The 21,892-nt window shown below is 33.5% G+C and overlaps 1 pseudogene across 1 annotated transcript in view; it reads left to right on the forward strand.

Moving 5' to 3' along the window:
* The window catches only part of LOC147390981 (cyclic nucleotide-gated ion channel 1-like), a 60,171-nt pseudogene extending 45,167 nt beyond the window's left edge, over positions 1-15,004 (forward strand). Inside the window, exons 6-9 of the transcript XR_015182947.1 lie at positions 5,702-5,989; positions 11,667-11,778; positions 12,546-12,782; positions 13,956-15,004. The product of XR_015182947.1 is annotated as a cyclic nucleotide-gated ion channel 1-like (transcript). The remainder of the gene's footprint in view (positions 1-5,701; positions 5,990-11,666; positions 11,779-12,545; positions 12,783-13,955) is intronic.
* Positions 15,005-21,892: the final 6,888 nt, after the last annotated feature.

Genomic DNA, 21,892 nt, shown 5'->3' on the forward strand with positions numbered 1-21,892 from the left:
GTAATGAGGTAATTGAGAAATGTCCCCACATATCATAATGAACAAGAGAAAAATGTGAACTGCTTTTGTTACCACTGACAGAATAAGAGTTTCGACAATGTTTAACAAATTCACACATCTCACACTAAAGATCTGACATAGAAATAGAACAAAATAACTAAATAAACAAGCGTTTAAGCAACAAAAAAGAGGTATGGCCAAGGCACTTATGTCACAGTAATAACTCTTCAAAATGATGGCCATTCCTAATAGTAGATGGAAGCTTCTGGATTGAGGTTGCCGTGATAGGGGATCCAAAATATAAATTCCTCCTTCTTCATGTCCCGTACCAATTATCCTCTTCCTATCCAAATCCTGGAAAACACAATGAGAAGAAAAAAAAATTACACTACTATTTAATGATTCTGTGATATGACTCACAAAAATGAGGTTTAAAGCAAAATTAGGGACATGAAGAATAGATGATAAGGTCATAGATGGATAAGCAATAACACTACCCTTGCTAGTTATAGAAGAATAAGAACCATCGACAACTTTTACTTTGTCCCTACCAAAATAGATATGATAAGATGAAAAAAAATGAAGACATACCAATGATATGATCCGATGCCCCTGAATCAATAACCTAAGAGCTGTTAGGAGTGGAAACAAATGCACTGAAGGCTGAGGTCGAAGTACCAGAATAAGCGACCGTAGATGTAGATGTCATACTAGGAGACTCCAATTGAGCCATAAAATGTCGAAAATCCTCAATCTCACCTCAAGAGAGGCTAGTACTATTAGATGCAGGTGTTAGAGTTGAAGTAGGCTCTAATGTCTCCATGAAAGTAATAGAAAGAGCGTATGAATCCCTTCCACTATTGTAATGACTTCCTCATCAACCAACAGTGAATGAACCTTTATGTGATGGACAACCATGAAGATCCCAACAAGTATCCCTAGTATGACAAGTATGACCACAATTGTTACATTTTAACTTATCTTTGTCATCGATAGTTGTCCCTGAACAACCACCGCCTTGAGCACGATCACCATTACGACTTCATCTTTGGGATATCAAGGCAAAGGCTAATCTCTCATGAATGGTAGGTTGAAGCATAACATTACAACGACACTCCTCATTATGCAAATAGGAATATACTACAGTTAATAATGGAAGAGGTTCATTTCCTAAAATTTGAATCCTGACTTGTTTGTACTCAGAGTTTAAACCGGCAAATAATTCAAATACATGATTTTCTGCAACCAACTTCTTATACGCAATAGCATCGATAAAATAATGGGCCCAAAATATTTGATAATGTTCCAACTCTTCCCATAGACGTCAGAGAGTATAGTAATATGTAAACAAGGGCTTATCACCTTGCCTCATACTATAGTGCAAGTCATACACACGAGTTGTGTTACCTACTTCTGAATATGTCTCTATAATTGCATCTCATATCTCCTGGGTAGTTTGCAAAAATAAGTGATTACTGCTAATGTCGGTTGCATAGAATGGAGAAGCCAAGGCATAACAATAGCATTTTTTGCATCCCATCTATCAAAGGTTGGATATTCCGAATCAGGAATTGGTAAACTACCGGTCAAATATCTCATTTTGTCTTTTCCTTTAATGTATAATATGGCCGATTTAGACCAAGCAAGGAAATTATGGTTATCTAGCTTTACTGTAGTGATCTGAAGATTAGGAGCAATACTTTGAGGCATACTTATACTCCTTTCACCATTCAAAGGTACATTCGAATATTGACTAACCTCAGACACTGTAACAAAGTCTTTTGAAAAAAAATAACAAACACCTTGTGAGTGCGAAATACACTTCACTAGATACCTGAAATTGATATACACTTCACCTGATGGAGAAAACACACTTATTATCCTCTTTAACAACACATAGAAAGCATTAGAATGTGGAAAACAAGCCAATCTAGATTTAAAAAAATAGCATAAGAGATTAGATTTGCATAAAAAACATCATTTTCAGTATATAAAAAATCAGAAAAGGGGTCCAAAAAAATGATCACCGAAGTTTCAGTATCTGACCAATCGATCAATGGCCACCACCATTAGATTCCTCATAAAAAATGACCAAACTATTTATGTCCAAACTCATAAACAAGTAATCTAAATGAACAGACAGGGAGAAAATGACAGATTTTGAACTTTCATTATTTTTGTTGATTTTCCGCTAAAAACATCATAACTTGCTCAAAACAACTCCAAATCACATGAAACTTGTTTTGAAAATCCTCTAAAATTACCCTATCTTAGAAACAATTAGAAAAGATCAAAATATCAAACAAAAATAGCATCAGATGACATCAGCACGCCGGCTGTTGACGTCATTAGACACAATAAGTAAGAGAATCTTTTTGTCTCTCATTTTTCTTTAAAGTTGTCTCTAAGGTCCTTTTTGATCTTGAACTCTGATACTAAGTAGACTTGAGAATTTTAGGATTATGATTTTTGTAGAGAAGAAAAAAAAGATGAAGAAAGAGTTGTTATTATTCTCTCTCACTCATAGATATATTAATATCATAAAAGTGATACTAATAGCAAAAGACCTTGGAAGATTATAATAACCAAGAAACCCTTATAAGAATTTTTACAGACAAAGCTGGGATTTCCTATCTCTGATTCTTTCACTTTGTTTTGTGACAATAAGTCTGCGATCATACTTACTTTCTGACTCAATTCTTCACAAAAGAACCAAGTATATAAAGGTTGATTTTCATTTTTTCAAAGAAAAAGTTCAATTTGCTGCCCCCCAGACAGTTTTTGTATCTTTTTCAGATCAACTTGCTGACATGTTTACGAATTCTATTAGTCCGTCTGTCACTAACTCTCACCTTTTTAAATTAGACTTAGTTGATATATTTGCCCCAGCTTGAAGGGGAGTATTGGAAATAGTGAAGTTTATTAATTTTTCTATTATTTTTATATAAGGGCATTTTATGTCCATTCACACATTAGTTAATATAAATATCTGCCAAGCTCTCATTATGAGACTTAACAATTACTTTTCTACAATTCTTCTGAGTTGACTAAATTTGACCGAGTCAACTCACGTTGACTTGCTTGGTTTGGGTTGACCAGAATGAGTCAATACTCAACCCAATTTTGATTTAGTCATATGTTTTTAGTTTAATTCAATTTTAAGTTATTCAGAAGTTGTTTGGTTAGTTTATATTTCAATTTTGGGAAGTCTCTATCTTGTCTAGTTTCTAATTTATTTTTTAGATTTCTATTTTTTCTAAATTCGTTTTAATTTCATAAGCTATGATTAAAAGTGCTTTAAAATGTCCAAAGTGAGTGATAATAGGTTGAGAAAGTTGTATTATGTTATAGATAAATTAAAAAGTTAGGTTTTAATATTTTAGAAGTTTTCTAAGTTATTATGATGAAGTTATCTATATAAGGAGTTTTAAAAACGAAATTCAATGGAATTAAATAAAATACCAATTTAATTATATTTTCTTTCTTAATTATTTTTTAGTTTTATGCTTTATTTTCTTTCAATCTATTGTTTGTTTACTTATTGCATGTATTGATTCACACGCTTCCACTACGTCAAGTGGTATCAGAACTCTTGCTAAGATCTACAAAAGATGGTTGTTGCAAGTGATTTTGGTATAAAATCTTATCTAGATACGCAACTAGAAGTTCAATTTGTAACTCGATTTGAGAGGTTTAAGACCCGAACTATGTCTAGCTAAGTTGGAGTCTCTTGTTCAAGACATGGTTCTCAACACCATTGATGAGGAGAAAGGTAAGAAGAAAAGAAGACCCCAAGGATTCCCACCACCACTCCCTTAATTCTCTTTATAATTCATTCCCTAAAAACCCTTCTAGAGAGGCCGAATTCTCTCAAAACCAAAACCCTGCCCAAAATTTCAATCATACCCAACTTACACACTCCCAAAGTGCCTCCCAGGTTCACCTAAACCTTCGAACCTATTCTCCATGTTCTCGTCAATACCCTTCCAATAATACACTCACCACATCTCATGCCTCCTCCCTCAACCTTTTGGTCATACCACACACTCCTAGACCCCCAAAATCAAAATCTTCACCCTCTAACAGCCACATACCAGCCTTCACAACATGTTTCTCATAAATCTAGCCCTCCATATAACCCTCAAAACCCTCTCAAAACTAACCCCTTATACTACTTATCTTGAGGAATGGGATCCCTACTCTACTCCATCCTCCATCCAAATCCATCAAGTCAATATCAGCTTAAAGTGTCCATCCCCAAATTCAATGACTTTCTCCACATCGAGGATTTCCTTGATTGGATGTTTACTATCAAGAATTTCTTGGAGTACAAGTATAGGCGTTTCAAATTGTATGGAGGAGATTTGATAATGGTCTACCTTAGCAAGGATCATTTTCCAACAAGCACTTAGAACAAGATTACGTTAAAAAAGATAGGTCTATTCCTCATCCTCACGAAAATCAGTGATAATTTCTACATTGTGGACTTATTGGAAGATATGCACATCTTTCCTTACTATCTCGATGATGGAGTTTCCTTATCTGTATCAAACTCAGGGATGAATTCTCTTCAAGAATGGGGGTCTGATGTAGGACATCTTCATGATATAAAACAGATTGCTCTTGATTTTCTAAAGAAAATTGATAGTAAAAGGTGAAGAGAAGAGAATTTTCATAGCTGAATCAACCCATCCAAATCTAGCCAAGACCAACTTGGTTCGGGTTGACCAGGTTGGGTCCATACTCAACCTAATTTTGATTTAGTCATATGTATTTAGTTTAATTCAATTTTAAGTTATTTAGAAGTTTTTCAGTTAGTTTCTATTTTAACTTTAGAAATTTTCTTTTTTATCTAGTTTCTAATTTGTTTTTAGGTTTCTATTTTTTTCTAAATTCATTTTTATTCTTTAGGCTATAATTAAAAGTGCTTAAAATTTTTCAAAATAAGTTATAATAGGTTTAGAAAATTGTTATTATGTTATAGATAGATTATAAAGTTATTTTTCAATATTTTAGAAGGTTTCTAAGTTATTATGATGAAGTTATCTATATAAGGAGCTTCAAAAACAAAATTCAATGGAATTGAAAAAAAAAACAAGCATATCAATTCTATTATCTTTTCTCTTAATTACTTTTTAGCTTTATGTTTTTTTTCTTTCAAGCTATTGCTTGTTTACCTATTGAATCTATTGATTCACACGCTTTCGCTACATCAAAACACCTCTACTTTGTTGTTTCTCCACAACAAAGCTCGATTATAGGCCTTTGAAACTATCCACGAGGTGTATAGACTAAGGATATCTTGAATGAAAGGCTTTAACCCATGAAGAAACAACTAACGAAATAACTCCCTCCCTCCAACAACTAACTATTTCAAGTTGTTATTAATAGAAATAACTAATAACTAAGTACCTAACTCCAACCACAAACTATAATAAAAATAACAAACAAATGAAAGCTAACACACAACATTAAGTGCAGAAGACTAAAAACTTATGCACTGCATCATATTCATGTGTTTATAATCTTTGCCTTGGCAATTGGTACAAAATCCATTATGCTAATCCTTAGTGTGAAGGGGATAACTTTTTTTCTTAGTGCTCAAAACACTCGTATTATAATATGATTGTAGTGAGATATAGATAGCCATTTCTCTTCTTGCACATCCATCTGATCTTTAAGTAAATTTGTGTCCTTTTAGATATTTGGAGCATTTTGGTACTACCTTTCGGTAGAAAGAGAAAATATGTGTTGGCAGGATGTTTGTAAGAGTACCATTGCATGCGATATTTCTTCTTTATACTGTGGAGGTCACAATGCAGAAGGAGAACAAAGCATTTTTACATGACTTCTGTCCTTTCATTGAGCCAAATGCAACACGCTTTGATTTCGGAGTATACCTTGATCTTCTTCAGTCTGGTGTGATGGAATCAAGATTTTTCCCTCAAAAGTTGTTATATTGCTTTTGGTGGGGGATGCAAAATCTAAGGTTTGTGCATTTAAAATCCTTTCCTCCTTTTCTCATTGATTTATTCTTAAAAGGTTTCCATCTCCTATTTGGATTAACTTTAAATATGATTCTATTTGTGAAAACTATTTATGAAGAGTGTTTAAATTTTTTTCTAGGATACATAATTGCTGGAAAAGTGAAAAGAAATTTGATAATACTTTATCATATATTAGTCCATAGTAGTCAACATGTGTGTCACATGTATAACCACTTCATTGATGGGTTGTTTCCATATATGTGTACTAGGAATACAAATTGGAAGATTAGTTATAGAGCATGCCAATGATTGATAGTTCAGAAAAGCATTTATTTCCTCTAAAACTCCTATTGCGGAGTACTGCAGCTCCATCTTGCTAATTAACCAGGTCGAAGGGGCCAACTTTTCTATCCAATATGTCGGGAGAAAATACCAAAACAAATTAATTTGAAGCACTTTCACAATTTTAATATATATATCTATAAAAGAATACATAAAATTATAATATCATCAAGCAAGCCTTAAACCCAAAAAATTAGGGTTAGCTAAACGAATCTTTTTCTCCATTCAATTCTATCCAAAGTCATGTCATTTGCCAATTCAAGTTTGTTTAGCCTCTTGTCACATTCTATTTAATATTGAATGGGTTAGAAATCCATAGGACTAGAAATAACTAAATAAAATGAAAGATATGACTAAATAACGAAACTTCGGTCAATTGGGTACTAAAGTACGTCCTTGATCACACATAATTGAAAAGAAAAATAAACCTCTTAAGCTTAAAAGGCCAAATTGATTGCAAGCTCATGGAAATTTGGCCCATCCGTCCAACCAATCAAAGCCTAAGAAATGTGGCTACTTCAAAAACCAAATCCTAGAAACTAGACTTAAATAATTCGAACCCCGGAAACAAGGTTAAAGCAAGTTTAAGCTAAGAAATGTGGTTCCATCAAATCCAAGCCTAAGAAACATAGCTCAATTTAAATCCAAATCCAAGAAATGAGACGTCCAAAATCTGAATCCAAGAAACGAGTATCAAGCCCAAGAAACTCGACTACAAAAAACCTAAGACCGAGAAACATGGATCCTTCAAGTTCAAGTTTTAGAAATGAGACTTCATCAAATCTGAACCCAAGAAACAAGATTCAAGCAGATCTAAGCTAGAGTTCAAAGCTTGAGAAATGTGACTACATCAAATCGGTACCCAATAAATGAGGTTCAGACGGATCCAAGCCTGAGAAACATGACCTTTGCAAGTCCACGTCTGAGAAACCTGACTTCAGCAAGTTTAAACCCGAGAAACAAGGTTCAAGCATATCAAATCATGAGAAAGTGGTTCCTACAAGTTCAAGTTCAAGTCCAAGAAACGTGACGTCAGAAATTCTAAACTCGATAAATTAGGTTCAAGAAAAGTTAAGCCCAATAAAAGTGGCTCCTATGAGAAATGCGACTTCAACTAATTTAAACTTGAGAAATGAGGTTTAAATATATCTGAGCTCGATAAACGCATCTCAAGCAAATTCTTTCAAACCTGAGAAAAGAAGCTCAAGGAAATTCAAATTATCAATTCCATCTTCACTTCCACATACATGCAAGCAATTTACATTTTTTTTAATTTTTTTACCATTTTCAGTGAAAGGCCTACTGTAGGACCTAACACGTTTTTAAAATTGAGGCGAGTTCTCACTCAAGGATCTGATAATTCTATTGAAGTATCTACACCATCTCACACACTGAAATTCAATTTTTCATTGATTTTTAGTGTATTTTCATCGTCAGTGAGAGGCTCACTCTGTGACCTGACATTATTTTAGTCTAGGGAGAGTTCAAAAACTAGGATCCAGATGCCACAATTCATGAGAAATCAAACTGTCACTTTCTCTAACATTCAATCATCCACATTTGTCACCAAGGTTGGGTCTTGTCTCAACTACTCCTGTCTTCAATCAAAGAGGGGCATCTATAGACATACTATTCTTGCATTAGCTTGATTTATCAATTTGTCATCTCATTGTCTCAGATTTCCAATGACGAGTAGTGTTTGACAAGCATTCTTTGACATTTTGGATCTTTTCTAGAACATCATTTCGCACCCAAGAAACCTTAGACTTAACCCCCTTTAGGTCCATGCAAAGTTATGTTGAACATTGCAAGACTTGCCATAAAGACAAAAATGCCTTTAATATAAAATACACTTAGAAATCACGTTACGCTTAGGAAACAGTACTTTAAGAGATAGAAAACAACAATTTATAACAAAACAAGCATTTTCGCCAAAAATGATAAACTTTTCAAAATGACCAAAATGCCACTAACTTTGGCCATACTAACTTTCTGCATTGACATTTCAAAACACTTGAATATCCCCTCCCTAAGGTAAAATAGTCATTTCTCTCGAAATTGACACATGTTTACAAAAACTCTTGGCATAACCTCAACAAAATTCTTAATCTCACCCACATTCCGAAAATCATAAAATTTGAAAAACTTTTCAAACTTAACTTTTAACTCCAAATTGGAATTTTTCTAAAATAAAAACATTAAAAAAAATTAAATTTGATCGAGGTTAAGTCAAACTTCAACAACCGTTCAATTGACCGTGGTCTAAACCCCAAAATGATTAAAGAACATTCAAAATAAAAAGGGTAATCTAGTCTTTGCACTCAACAAAATCTCTACAGAATCTTCATTAATGGTTATTAAAAATATCAAATATGAATAAAAGTAAAAAAATAAAAAAATAAAAATCAATCGAATCAACTATATAAAAATAAATAAATAAACAAATAAAAAAAAATAGGGAATACAAATCTAATCTAATTCTATAAAAACAATCTCACTTTTATCCCAATTAAAATTTTACATCAAAATCTTTCTAAAAGAAAAATGCAAAAAATATTCTAAAATACTGCACACACAACTTTAGAAACCAAAAGATCTATAAAAATTTTCAATCCTAATCTCATTCAAAGAATAAAAAAAGTGAAAAAATAAATAAATAAATCTAAAATTCATGTCCCCCAAAACCCTAATTTTTTAACATTAAAAAACTCTCAAAAAAGCTTCCAAAATCGAAGCCCCCTGATGTAGGACATCTACATGAGGAAGACCTGAATTTTTATGTCGAGTTGACTCAGTTAAACCTGGTCTAGTCAAGTTTGACTATCTTGGTTCAGGTTGACTCGATTGGGTCCATACTCAACCCAATTTTGATTTCAGTCCTATGTGTTTAATCTATTTCAGTTTTAAGCTATTTAGAAGTCGTTCAATTAGTTTTTATTTCAACTTTAGGAATTTTCTATTTTGTATAGTTTCTAATATTTTTTTAGATTTCTATTGTTTTTATTATTTAGACAACAATTAGAAGTGCTTAGAAGTGTCCAAATTGAGTTTTAATAGGTGTAGAAAATTGTATTAGGTTATAGATAGGTTAAGAATGTTAATTTTTAGTATTTTAGAATGTTTTAAAGTTGTTATGATGAAATTATCGATATAAGGAGCTTCAAAAACAAACTTCAATTAATTAGAAATATATCAATTCAATTTCAATTGTCTTTTACAAATTTTTATCTATTTGCTTTATTTTATTTTAAGCTATTGCTTGTTTATCAATTTAGTTTATTGATTCAAATTGATTTTGTGTGTTCTATTGAACACAATCACTTAATTTCTTTCGAACTTATTGATTCACCCGCTTCCGCTACGTCACCCCCAATCACCCTTCATCGACCTAGCTTCCATTCTACACCGAAATAGCCCAAAAAGCCTATTAAATCCTTGGAAAATGGAATACAATTATCCCAAAAAGTTAGATCCAAACCAAAAATCGAAGGGGAAGTTTGGAATATTACGAAGGAATCATTATCTCCAAATAAATTATTTCTTATGAGGGAATGAAGCAATATCTATTTTCTTTTACAAGGTAAAATCTTCTTCGATCTCTATCATTTTTTTAAGCCATTTGCAATGTAAAACTCATTAGTATAAATATAGACCAGCTTTTGCAGGGTGGGATTGGTGCCTTACACCTTCTTATCCCGTAAAATGATTTTTGGACATGTTTTCACGTGTAGACCATGTCTTAATCATTTTGTGAGTCGCAATTCGATTCCTAGACTATTCAAAACTAGATTGCAACTTCCAACAAATTGATACAGATACGTATTCATGGATCGTGGTATCTTCAGACACTGGCCACATATGCAATATCATTACCTGTGTGAAATAACTAAATCAGTTTGCCTACCAATCACTGAAATATCTGTGTCATGGAGAATATTTTTGTTTGTTGTGTTCAAACGATGGTCTTGATTTATCAATGTATCTGCAAGTTAGGCACCCAAATTGCCAACCTCTCTCAAGAAGTCTAAGACATATTGTTTGTAAGAAATAAAATTTTCCTTATGGGATTGAGCTACCTCAATCCCCAAAAATAACTCTAATGAGCTAAGTTTTTGGTCTCAAATTTAGTGGCTAGGAATTTCTTTAGCTGTCTAATCCATGCTGAATTGTTTCATGTGACCACGATATCCTCGATATACACAATCAATGCAGGGATACTAACATGTCTGCTCTGCTGAAATAATGTGTGATGTGCCTAACTTTGTATAGTCAACCCGTGCATTGTTGAATCTCTCAAATAATACATGCAGAGACTACTTTAGCCCTTATAGATCTCTGTTCAACTTGCACACCCGATCATGACTTCCTGCAAGTTTCAATCCAGGAGGAAAAGTCATATAAACATCCTTTGTCAGATCCCCATGTAGAAAAGCCTTCTTTACATCCATGAAAACGCCATTTCATATTTGCAAGCAAGGAAAAGTACTCTTATTGAGTTCATTTGGGCTACGCATGCAAAATTCTCTTGGTAATATATCCCATAGATTTGAGTGAACCCCTTAACCGCTCATCTTGGCTTGTACCTGTCAATATAACCATCAACCTTGTGCTTCAATGTAAAACCCTCTTAACAACCTACGGGCTTCTTTCCTCTGGATCAAGTTCCCACATTCCATTTTTCAACTCTTTTCATTTCCTCTATCATTATGGGTGAGTAAGGGATCTGCAACATTGGATGTCAAGGAAATATAGGGCAAGGTAGAAACAAAGTTTTGATAGGAAGAAAACGATGAATCTTACAACAACAACAAAAAAAAAAAAGATATAGGCTGTTGTGTACATGTATGTACACCTTAATGGAGAGAAATAGGAAAATATTCATCAACAAAAGAATCAATAGTTAGGGAAATTGGGGAAATACCTTGACCTGGATGTGAAGGAATACTACCTTAATTTGGATGCAAGGGAAGACTGGGTGGTGTTGAATCACTGAATTGCATATTATTCCTCTAGTGTATACCTTCACCTAAATAGTAGAAGAGTCCTTGTCAATAATAATAGATGCAAATAGGTAGGGTAATGGAACTCTCTTCATTGCTGGCTGCTGCCATGCCCATCCCCCCTCGGCAGAAGAGAGGATCAAGTCTAACTTCTAAGGGGCATACTTCTATTTTCATGTGTACACAAGTCATGTATGGATATCTTTCTACAAAGAAGCGTTGTGTCATTTCCTACTAAAGCCAATTGAATCTCTGTTATGTTCCACTTGCATCTGCGCCATGGTTCTAGATCATTGCTTGTGGAATTAATTTTGTGAAATTTTCCCATGTTTTGCAGTTCTCTTGGTCAGAATCTGAAAATAAGTGCTTACATTTGGGAGATTTGCTTTGCACTCTCAATTTGCTTCTTCGGCTTGCTTTTATTTACGCTTCTCATTGTCAATGTGCAGGTTATTGCTATTCTCCTTAATCCTTATTTGTATCTTTGTGAGCATTACAAATGAAATCTAAATCATACTTATTGAAAAAATCATGCATAAAATCATGACTTTTTCAATAAGTCACAACTTTTGAAAACTTCATGATTACTTCTCAATTAAATCCATAATAATGAAAAAGAAGATGACCAGTCCTAGATGATTCACTAGTAAAACGAGATTGACCTTGATGAAGTCTAGCCATTTTACTAATGAAGTGGTAGAAAATGAGCATGACGTTGAATTTGATGATTTTGACCAATTGATGAATCCTAACTTGGATGTGTGATTGTAAATTCTTCTAATATTTTGAACAATATAAAGTTTGTATGTGTTGTGGACCCATGGTTACGTTTTGTAGATGTATGGATAATAGCAATATGGGATTTGGCTGTTTATTATTGCAGTTTAATATGAGATTTGATGATATAATATGAGAACTCCACTTTGTAGGAACAATTACACAGCCCTAACCCTATCCCAATTTCTTTTTTCTTTATATTTTCTCGAATTTCCCTTTGCCGATTTTTGCTCGAACCCCAACTTGATGACTATGTACATTAGGAACATGTTCATTGTCTGGACTACTCATTCAATAGGCCCACTGTGGAGATTTTCAGGACCAAAAATTCATCCTGATCATTCTAAAATTTTATTATATACATTCTCTTGGACGATGGTCGAGGAAGGGCATTATTCTAGATTTAATAAGCTAAATGTAGTTCCTTGTGCTGTTACAGAATTATCTCATGATCAGAAGTATTAGATCAGATGAGATGAGAGTAAAACTGCAAGATATAGAACGGTGGATGTCTCATCGTTTGCTCCCCAGGTATCTGATGGAGCGTATCAGGCGATATCAACAATACAACTGGGAAAAAACGGGAGGGGTTGATGAACAAAGTCTGATTTCTAGCCTTCCCCATGACCTCAGGAGGGACGTTAAGCGCCATCTTTGTTTGTCTCTACTCATGAGAGTGAGTGCTTCTGCCTCTATATATGTTTTGTTTAGCGTTTATTGTGCAATTACCTTCTTGGGCATTACGTTCATACATTACATGTCCCTACCTGTGATTTTGTGCAAATTGTGTGAAATGTAAGTATATAAGCATCCAGATTGAGACTTGATTCTGTTATTTCACTAAAGTTCCCCCTTAAGACCTCTCATGTATGTTAGTTTTTGAATTTAGCTGACCCAAAACCAAGTTACAAGGAGAATTTCTCTCTCTTGTCTTGATCAAGTCAAAATCGATTTGTGACCAATTTAACCAAGTTGAGTCAATGTCAGTGGGCATCAAATTGAGCCATTCAAGTGACTCAAGACTTACATTTTAATGGTATTGAAAAATTCTTAATAATGTACTCAATTGTTTGAAGATATACATTATATAAATATATGCCTTTATATAGTCTGAACTATAAGGTTTACAATCTTATCTTGTTTTGTTCTAGTTTTTCAAGAAACCAAAACAGAACCAAGACGTTTTGAAAGATTCCAAATACCAGTAATTATTATTCATAAATTAATCTAGAAAATTAATTTTTAAGTGTTTAAAATGAAAGAATTAAAATCACACTTCTTCACAACAATACACATTACAGATATTCCAAAAGACTAATGGAGAAAACAATGATCCAAATCATTCAGAAGCAAACATATCTACCTCAAATCATTACATTTGATGCTTACATAATGTCAGAAAAGTCTGTTTTATTTGATTAAATGAATTTCATAAGCTATGAAATCTGTTTAATTCTTTATTATTCAATACCTGTCACCTAATGGTAATATATGTTTTCTGTGTACCAACATATTTCGGAATGTTTCACAAAACATTCCGAAATTTGTTTTGCAATACCTTCGAAATTTCAAAACATGTAGTAATATTTCGTTCCAACATGTCAAAAACCAAAAGTTTTGGTCAAAACATCTGAAATGGAACGAAGTTTTGAACCATCTTATATTTGCTCACAAAGACACATTTGATTGTGCAGAGTGACTTCACTGCAACTTAGTTCTGGTGCTGCCATTCACATTATGAAGCCTACTCCTTAATCCTTCAAATATATCTACTTAGCAAAATAAAAATAAAAAAATCCTTCAAATATATGTGTCTCTTCCATACCAACATCCTTTTTTCCTCTGTTAGGTTCCTATATTTCAAAGTATGGACAATCAACTATTGGATGCAATGTGTGATCGCCTCACACGAGCACTTCGTACTGAGAATAGCTACATAATCCGGGAGGGTGACCCAGTATATGAGATGCTCTTCATCACAAGTGGAGAGCTAGAGAGTGTGACGACTGACGGCGGAAGGTCTAACTTCTTTAACTGTGATTGTCTCAAAGAAGGGGATTTCAGTGGAGAAGAGCTGCTGATGTGGGCCTTGGACCCCTACTCCTCCAGCCTCCCTACCTCGGCGAGAACTGTACAGGCCCTGACTGAAGTTGAAGCCTTTTCACTTATGGCTGAGGACTTGAAATTTATCACCTCACAATTCCTAAGGCTACATGGCAAGCAACCCCGGCACACTTACAGGTACTACTCACAAGAGTGGAGGACATGGGCTGCCTGCTTCATTCAAGTTGCTTGGCGCAGGTACCGTAATAAGAAGATGGAGGAGACTCTACGTGAGGAGAGAGCTAGATTGGACACATTGGCTAAGAGTGGTGGTAGTATGCCAAGCCTTGGTGCAACCATCTATGTCTCAAGGTTTGCTGCTAATGCACTACGTGCCATACGGCGCAATAGGACACGCAAGTCCAGGTACCAAAAGAAATTGGCACAACTTCAAAAGCCAGCAGGGCCTGATTTTTCTGCTGTAGATAATTAAAATGGTCATTGTGTATCAGATCTTTGTGTGCATAGTATATGAAGTTTGATACATCTTGATTTCGGTCGAGAGAGGAACTAAACATTGAATGTCTTTGGAATATCTTAGATTGTCTTGATCGAGGCAATCTATTTTCGTCTATTCAAAACAATGCCTTGATATGAGATCTTAAATTATTTTGGTATGCAATACTTGTTAATATTTAGTATTTTCTTCTTGTTGGACAATAATTTTTTAATTTGAATACAGAGTAGAATCCTCATTCCGATGGTTCAAAACTTCATGCTGCTTCAGAATGTTTAGGTGGAACATTCCGATTTCAATCAAGATTAGAACAAAACATCATCCCCGAAACAATATTGAATGATTCAAAATATTTTGGTCGACGACCATTCCTATTTTTCTCCGGATAAAAAAATTACCTCGAAACAAGATTTTAAACCTTGCCTATACCCTTCTGTAAAATCCATTGTGACCCATCTCAACAAGAGTTAGCTTCAGTGAAACAATTATGAACTTACATGGAATTCTTCAAAAACCATCTCTTAGGCCTCCCTTAATTTATTCTTTGAGACTCCGAAGGCTAGTTTATTAGTGTAAAAAACAAATTTATTTGAAAGTTTTGTTGAAAATAATTTCTCAAGAAGATATATTTCCTCGTGGAAATGAGACAATATTTACCTTCTAGTCAGAACTGAAATTTTCTTAGAAAAACTACTGAAGCCAATTCTAGTTTTTTTCTCTTCTCTTCCCCTAGAAATTAACAACAAAAAGGCTCTTCTTTGTCAAAGGTGTGTGGAATCATTTCTCGGGTCTGTTCAGGGTTGCAGCTTACTTTCTGAGGTTGGTGAGGGCCATCTTCAAGAATTCTATGTTGTATTGTGCCCTTTGCTATCTGTTGGGGAATTTGGTGGGAGAGAAATCAGAGAACGTTTGATGGAAAGAAGCATCCCTTGGATGACGTGATAGTGTCTATTATGTGTTTATTGTTTTTCTCATGCAAAGTGTAGTGTATAAGGAATTTAGGGGTCTTTTTCTCGATGATTTCATTTGCAGATGCGATTTGGTTTCTAATATATACCCTTGTAATTGTTGGGTCTGCCTTTGTCTTTGGCTTTGATTGCCTTCCTACTTGTTCTCAGCGGTCACCTCGACCACCTTTTAAATATATTTTGATGCATTCGCCTATTAGAAGAAAAAAAAACAAAAACTTTTCCCTCATCCACCAACAATTGAATTAGAAAACTCGTCACTCTCATTGTTCGATTTTTATTTTTTTGTGCTAAGCAAGCAAGGGATTAATGGTAAATGGAGGTGAAGATGGGTTCAAGGAGCATATCATTGTGAAAATATGTAAGGTTATCTATGATTTTCTCTGGAAAATGCATTTTTCAATTGTATGATTGCAAGGTTTTCTTAGAATTCAAAGAAAAATTTTCACCCTAGGTTGGAAAATGTTATCCCACCCCACCCTCTAGGAAAATGATTCACTATTTCCCCCACCCCATAAATAAAAACCGACTTTCTTTTTGACATTTTCCTAGGTGCAATCCAAATGTTTGAATTCATTTTCCACAAAATGCAGTTTTTCATGATTGTTTGCCCGAGGAATTCATTTTTACTAAGAGAAATAAAAATTATGTTGGACGTACAGTACAATTAAACATTGGTATTTTATTTTGCTAAAAGAAATTTAAAAAGAAGACAAATTTCTCAAAAAAAAAAAAAAAAAAAAAAATTCAAGATTCAAGAGGTTGTATAGATATTACTTTTTTTTTTCACATTTTGACCAAATGAGATGCCCCCCATGGATCCATTTTGATAAAAACGGACTTGCAAAGCCAATTTGATGTGGTTATTGTAAGTACAAAAGCTTTAATCTTCCTTAAGGAAAGCTCTTCAAATAATTGGGTTTTTTATTTTTTAATTATGTCAAGGGGAGAGGGAGAGGGAAAGGGAGAGAGAGTTGTCGACTGCCGTTTTTCTTTGTAAAAAGGGTAATTATAAAAGCACCCCATGAATTAATAAAGGCAATTCACACTATAATTGAGTCTTATATGTCATGCTAAGGATTAAAATAGCAAGGAAAGATAAAGAATTTGTATTGTTTCAAAGTCACTATGTAGAAAAAGTTTGGGCACTTTGAAAGTATACCTGTTTTGATTCCTTTGGATCTAAACATGAAGTTAAAAAAGAATAGAGGTTTGATGTACTTAATGAACTGTACTCATTCAAATATAACTTTTATTGTGGGGGTGTTAAGTATGTTCACTAGTAATCGCAGTAAAGACCATTGGACATCATTAGTGAGAGTTCTCATATATTTGAGAGGAACTATAAAGATGGGCTTACATTTTAGTAGAAGCCCAAATGTGTTAAAAGGGTATAGTGATACAAACTGTATCTCAGAATCTGATGAATTTAAGTCCACTAGTGATTATATTTTCATACTAGGTAGAGGAGTCATCCAAACAAACATATATGGCTAAATTTACAATGTAATCAGAATTCATTGCATTAAAGTTTGTTGGAATTAAGGCTAAATGGCTGAAAAATACCTATTGATAGGTATTTCTTTATGAGAAAAACCAATGTCATCAGTATTTATTCACTGTAATAGTCAAGTTGTTATTGCCAAGGCTAAGAATCATATATATAATGATAAGAGTAGACACATACGTCTTAGACATAATGTGGTCAGGAAACTATTAACGGATGCAGTGATTGCTATTGACTTTGTGAAGTTAGAAATCAATTTAATAGATCCGTTAACAAAACCACTAACTAAAGGGTTAGTAAGTAAACCACCGAGGAGAATGAGACTAATGCCTAAGTAACTAATTAGTCTATGATGGAAACTCAATCTATATGAATGGAGATCCTAAAAAGTAGATTAAATAGATAATAACAAGTCACTGAACTAATTGGTAAAGCATTGATGAAAAAGAGTTTTGTCCCTTTCCTATGGTGTTAAGTAGTACTTATCTATGATAAGTTAAGAATGAACAAAAATTCTTAATAAAGTCCATAACGTTCTTGGGTGGTGTGTAATAGTCATAGAACACACTTGATGGACTTACCTATGTGAATATGAGAGTGAAATCGCTTCCTATGAACACTATGGGTAAGTATTCTAGAGCATTCATGAAAAGATCAAGATTCGACACATAGCCAAAAAGTGTCAAATCATAAGAACTCAATCAGTCCTCAAAAAAATATATATATATGTATAATATGATAGTTAACTTACACTAAAAGGGGAAAGGTTAAGTAACTTAGTCATACCAAGTCCCTTTAAGTTCTGTCTATCTATACTAAGTGTCGATTAAGTTCAAAAGATATCGACATTAGATATTTGGTATTTCACCTTGTACGAGAAGCATTTCTTTTTCCCTTTAAGAATGAATCTATGGGGGATTGTTGAAAATTCATAGTTTTATTATGTATTTTATTCTTATATTTTGTTGGAAGCCAGGTTTGAACTCGAAACCTCTTGAATGTTATTTGTAAAGTGTAGATATTTCCTTAATTATTGAAACATAAGCTAAAAATATTTTTCCCTTTTTTGTATAAGTTGAAAATCAAAGATTTTATGTTTGTGAGAATTGTAGTGACAACTCTTCCAAATTTTAATCAAACATTGGATAAATACAAGAGTGATGCTCACCTAATAAAGGATCTTATTCTCTCACTTACTTGAATGTGGTTAAGAAAAAAAGTGGGCCCCACACACATGGGGGCCCAATGCATCATGGGATGGCAGCCCATAGTGTTGTGCAAATATCAGAGTTAAGTCTCACGTGGATACGTGTGAAAAGCCCACTTTTGCTAAAATCTGATTGATTAGTCCATTTTACTAAGATCCATTGCTTCATTACATCTTAACAATTGATCTAACTAATCGATAGAATTAATGTTTGTTGATCATTTGGATCCTCCAACATTCAGAAAAGGGTTATTTAAGGCCCAAACATCTCTCTTTTTCTCTCTCTCTTTAATCCATTAAGCCATTGGATTTCTTTGTACCGTTGGACTTTCTATTATATTAGAAAAGTGTACCCTAGAGGTCACTATACAAAAAATGACTTTCTAATTTCTTTTTTCTTCTCCTCTGTTCGAGTTACTCTTAATTTAGCTACTCATACTAGATCGATCGAATTCGTTGCAGACCTGCTACTTTTGAGTGCACGACCAGCAAGATCATGACTGTTGAATCTTGGAAACCAACCACCGGAGCCTTTTGCACTATGGATATCATCCTAAAATGACGTGAATTTGATTTTAAGGACAACGTCTCTTCCGCGCCTCAATCACATCAAAATTGATAAGTTCTTTCCAATCTTCACTTTCTACAATCTGTTTTCTGGATTTAGAATATTTGTTTCAAGAACATAGAATATCTTCAACACATTCAACATTTTTCTCGTTATATTTCTTTTCTAATTGCTACAATATTCTATTTTACCATTATAATTCTTTTTTATTTATAATGATTCATGTTATATTAAAGTAAAAAAAAAAAAAAAAAGGATATAATTTTCTAAGCAATATATCATTCAGATTTGGACAATTATAGTGATGGATCTTTATCTTACCCAGATCAGACTTGGGTCAAGGTACATCAACCCATATTCGACCTATGTTTTTAATTCAGACTCGGGTCCCTTAGATTTGTATAAAATTTGACCCATTTTATGCCCTAATTTCTAGACATTTAAAAAACAAAATCACAGTTTCATTCATACACTATGATCTACAAGGAGTTCGTAACTTACCTTAAATCAATTCTAGGGCAAATTCGTACTTTTATGTTGGTTGGTCGCTAATCCTAATTTTTTAGAGGCATTTATAGTTATTTTCTGTTGACAAAACGTTATATACTATGTCTTTTGATTATCGGTGTGGATATGTTGTCGTGTCTTAATTTTGAAAGTACCACGAAAATCTTGGTGTATGTTTGCATCTTCAACCTCTTTTATTTTTTTTCTTCAATTATTGCTTGATTATTTTTGTGCGATCAATTCGTTACACTAGTGGGTCTCGATGGGTATTGATGAACTAAATTGCTCAACACTGGAAGCTTAGAAAATTTTCCTCAAAAAGAAATGCCTATTTTTTTTTTTTAATTTTCGGAACAATAGAATTTTTATTCTACAGAAATGTTGGGAAAGATTTTTCTAAGCACTTGAGCCACCTAGCTCAATATGCAAACTCCTCGTAGAAGGGGTGCCTCTAACCATGGTTTAAAGTTTTGTATTGCCTTAGAATATTTCAGCCATTTTGTGCCTAACAAGAGAAAATAAATGAAAATGAACACACAAGAATACAAGATTTACGTGATTTGGTAAATTACCTACGTCCACCGAGGAATGAGAGAAAAATTCTCTATCAACGATAAAGATTACACACTCTCTGTCCTCTACGACTTGCTCAATTGAAAGAAACCTTACAGAGCAAAAAAAATATAGGAAACCCTATCCTTTTGGCTGAGCATACTCCACTTTGGAAAAGGCCCCCCTTGATATTGCTTTGCCTCTTGAAGGCAATGTTTGGACTGTCTTGAAATATTTTGGACTGTCTCGATTGAAATAATCTCGATTTTTCTCCTGATTGACGCATTTGCCCCAACACTTGATTTTAAACCTTGCCCCTTGCCACTTTGAGAGAGATTTTCATGTTAGGTTCGAGTGTAATTTGTTGTTGTTTTCTACTCATGGATTCAGCTGTTCAGCTAAATTCTACAAAGTTTGACCGAGTTTTGTTTTGGGATATTAATTGGTACAAAATTGTTAATAATATGTAGTATTAGGAAATTTCTTGTTTATGTTTAGTATCAGTGGTGTAGACTAGTTTGTTTTGGATCTTTGGCATGGAAGAAAGACAGAGAGTCGGATAAAAAGAAAAGAAATTTATCAAAATGAAGCACTATTGGAAAAACGATAATTTACCATTTTTGAATTTTTTTTGTCAAAATGATAAGTATATATATATATATATGAAATTTATATACTAAAATAACCCATAAGATCAGAATTTATTATGTATATTGTCAAAAGAATTCCATTGACACAACATTTTTTTAAAAATAAATTACGCAAGTCAATAGGATTCTCTTGACATGAGATCAGAAATTATTTTTGTACATAATCAAAAGGATCTCATTGACACATGTTTTTTTTTTTAATTACTCAATGTCAACAAGATCCTCTTGATAGGAGATCAAAATTTATTTTGTACATTGTCAAAAGGATCATATTGACATAACATTTTTTTGTAAAAACAAAAAAAATTAATAATGTCAACATGATCCTCTTTATATGTGATCAATTTGTTTTTTTGTACAAATAATTCGGTATAAAAATATTATCAATTTATCATTCAATTTTTTTTACTATTTTGGTAAAAAATAATTTTGAAATTACCATTTTCAAAATTAATATCAATAGTGCTCCGTTTTGAGAATTATTCAACTTTCGACGCATGTTTTGGTAAATTTGCCTAAAAAGAAAAAGAAAGATGTGTTACTCTCTTGTAAGTTTTGAGGTATGATTGGAGCTTCTTGTTTTGTTGTTGCTTTTTTCGGTTATGGTACTGTGTTGAAACGGTAAAACTGAAAATTCTCAAACACAAAACACTTTAGTCACTAACTTAGTAAGGAAAAAAGGCCTTACTAAGGCTCATCCACCGTCAAAAATAAACCTAGTGATTGTCTTGAGTTTTGACTGCGATCTCAAGGTTTGTTCGACAATCTCGAGGCTTTTTTAGGGTGGATGAGTCTTAGTAATGCTTTTTTTTCATACTAAGGTAGTCAGGCTAGTCCTACTCATTCTCAAACCCATGATGTGAGTCTCACTAGGCACTAGCTCTAAACTTAAATATTAAAGAAATAGCTTGGGCAGGAATAAATTCCCATTTTTTTTTAATTTCTTTCATCGGAGTCCGAAAATCCCCAAATCTCCCCGATTTCGTTCTTCAAGGATGTTTGTTAGGCTTCCAATTCAAGCCAAGTGGAAACAAACTTATGTTTTAAGTGTGAAGTGTTGGGAAAAAGGATCCAGACCTTCATTACAAAGTGCAAACACATATTGGACACGAAATAACAAGAAATGGCTAACATATCTAAGGGTGATGAACAAATTTCCATGGGAATTGAATTCAAGCACTTGATTGCACTTTGAACAATTCCTTGTAGGTTCATAATTGTTTTACCGAAGCACTCGTGTTTAGATGGATCACAATGGACTTTACAG

Source organism: Akebia trifoliata, chromosome 11 (genome assembly GCF_017979445.1).
Source record: "Akebia trifoliata isolate Shusen 1 chromosome 11, ASM1797944v1, whole genome shotgun sequence".
Taxonomy (NCBI): domain Eukaryota; kingdom Viridiplantae; phylum Streptophyta; class Magnoliopsida; order Ranunculales; family Lardizabalaceae; genus Akebia; species Akebia trifoliata.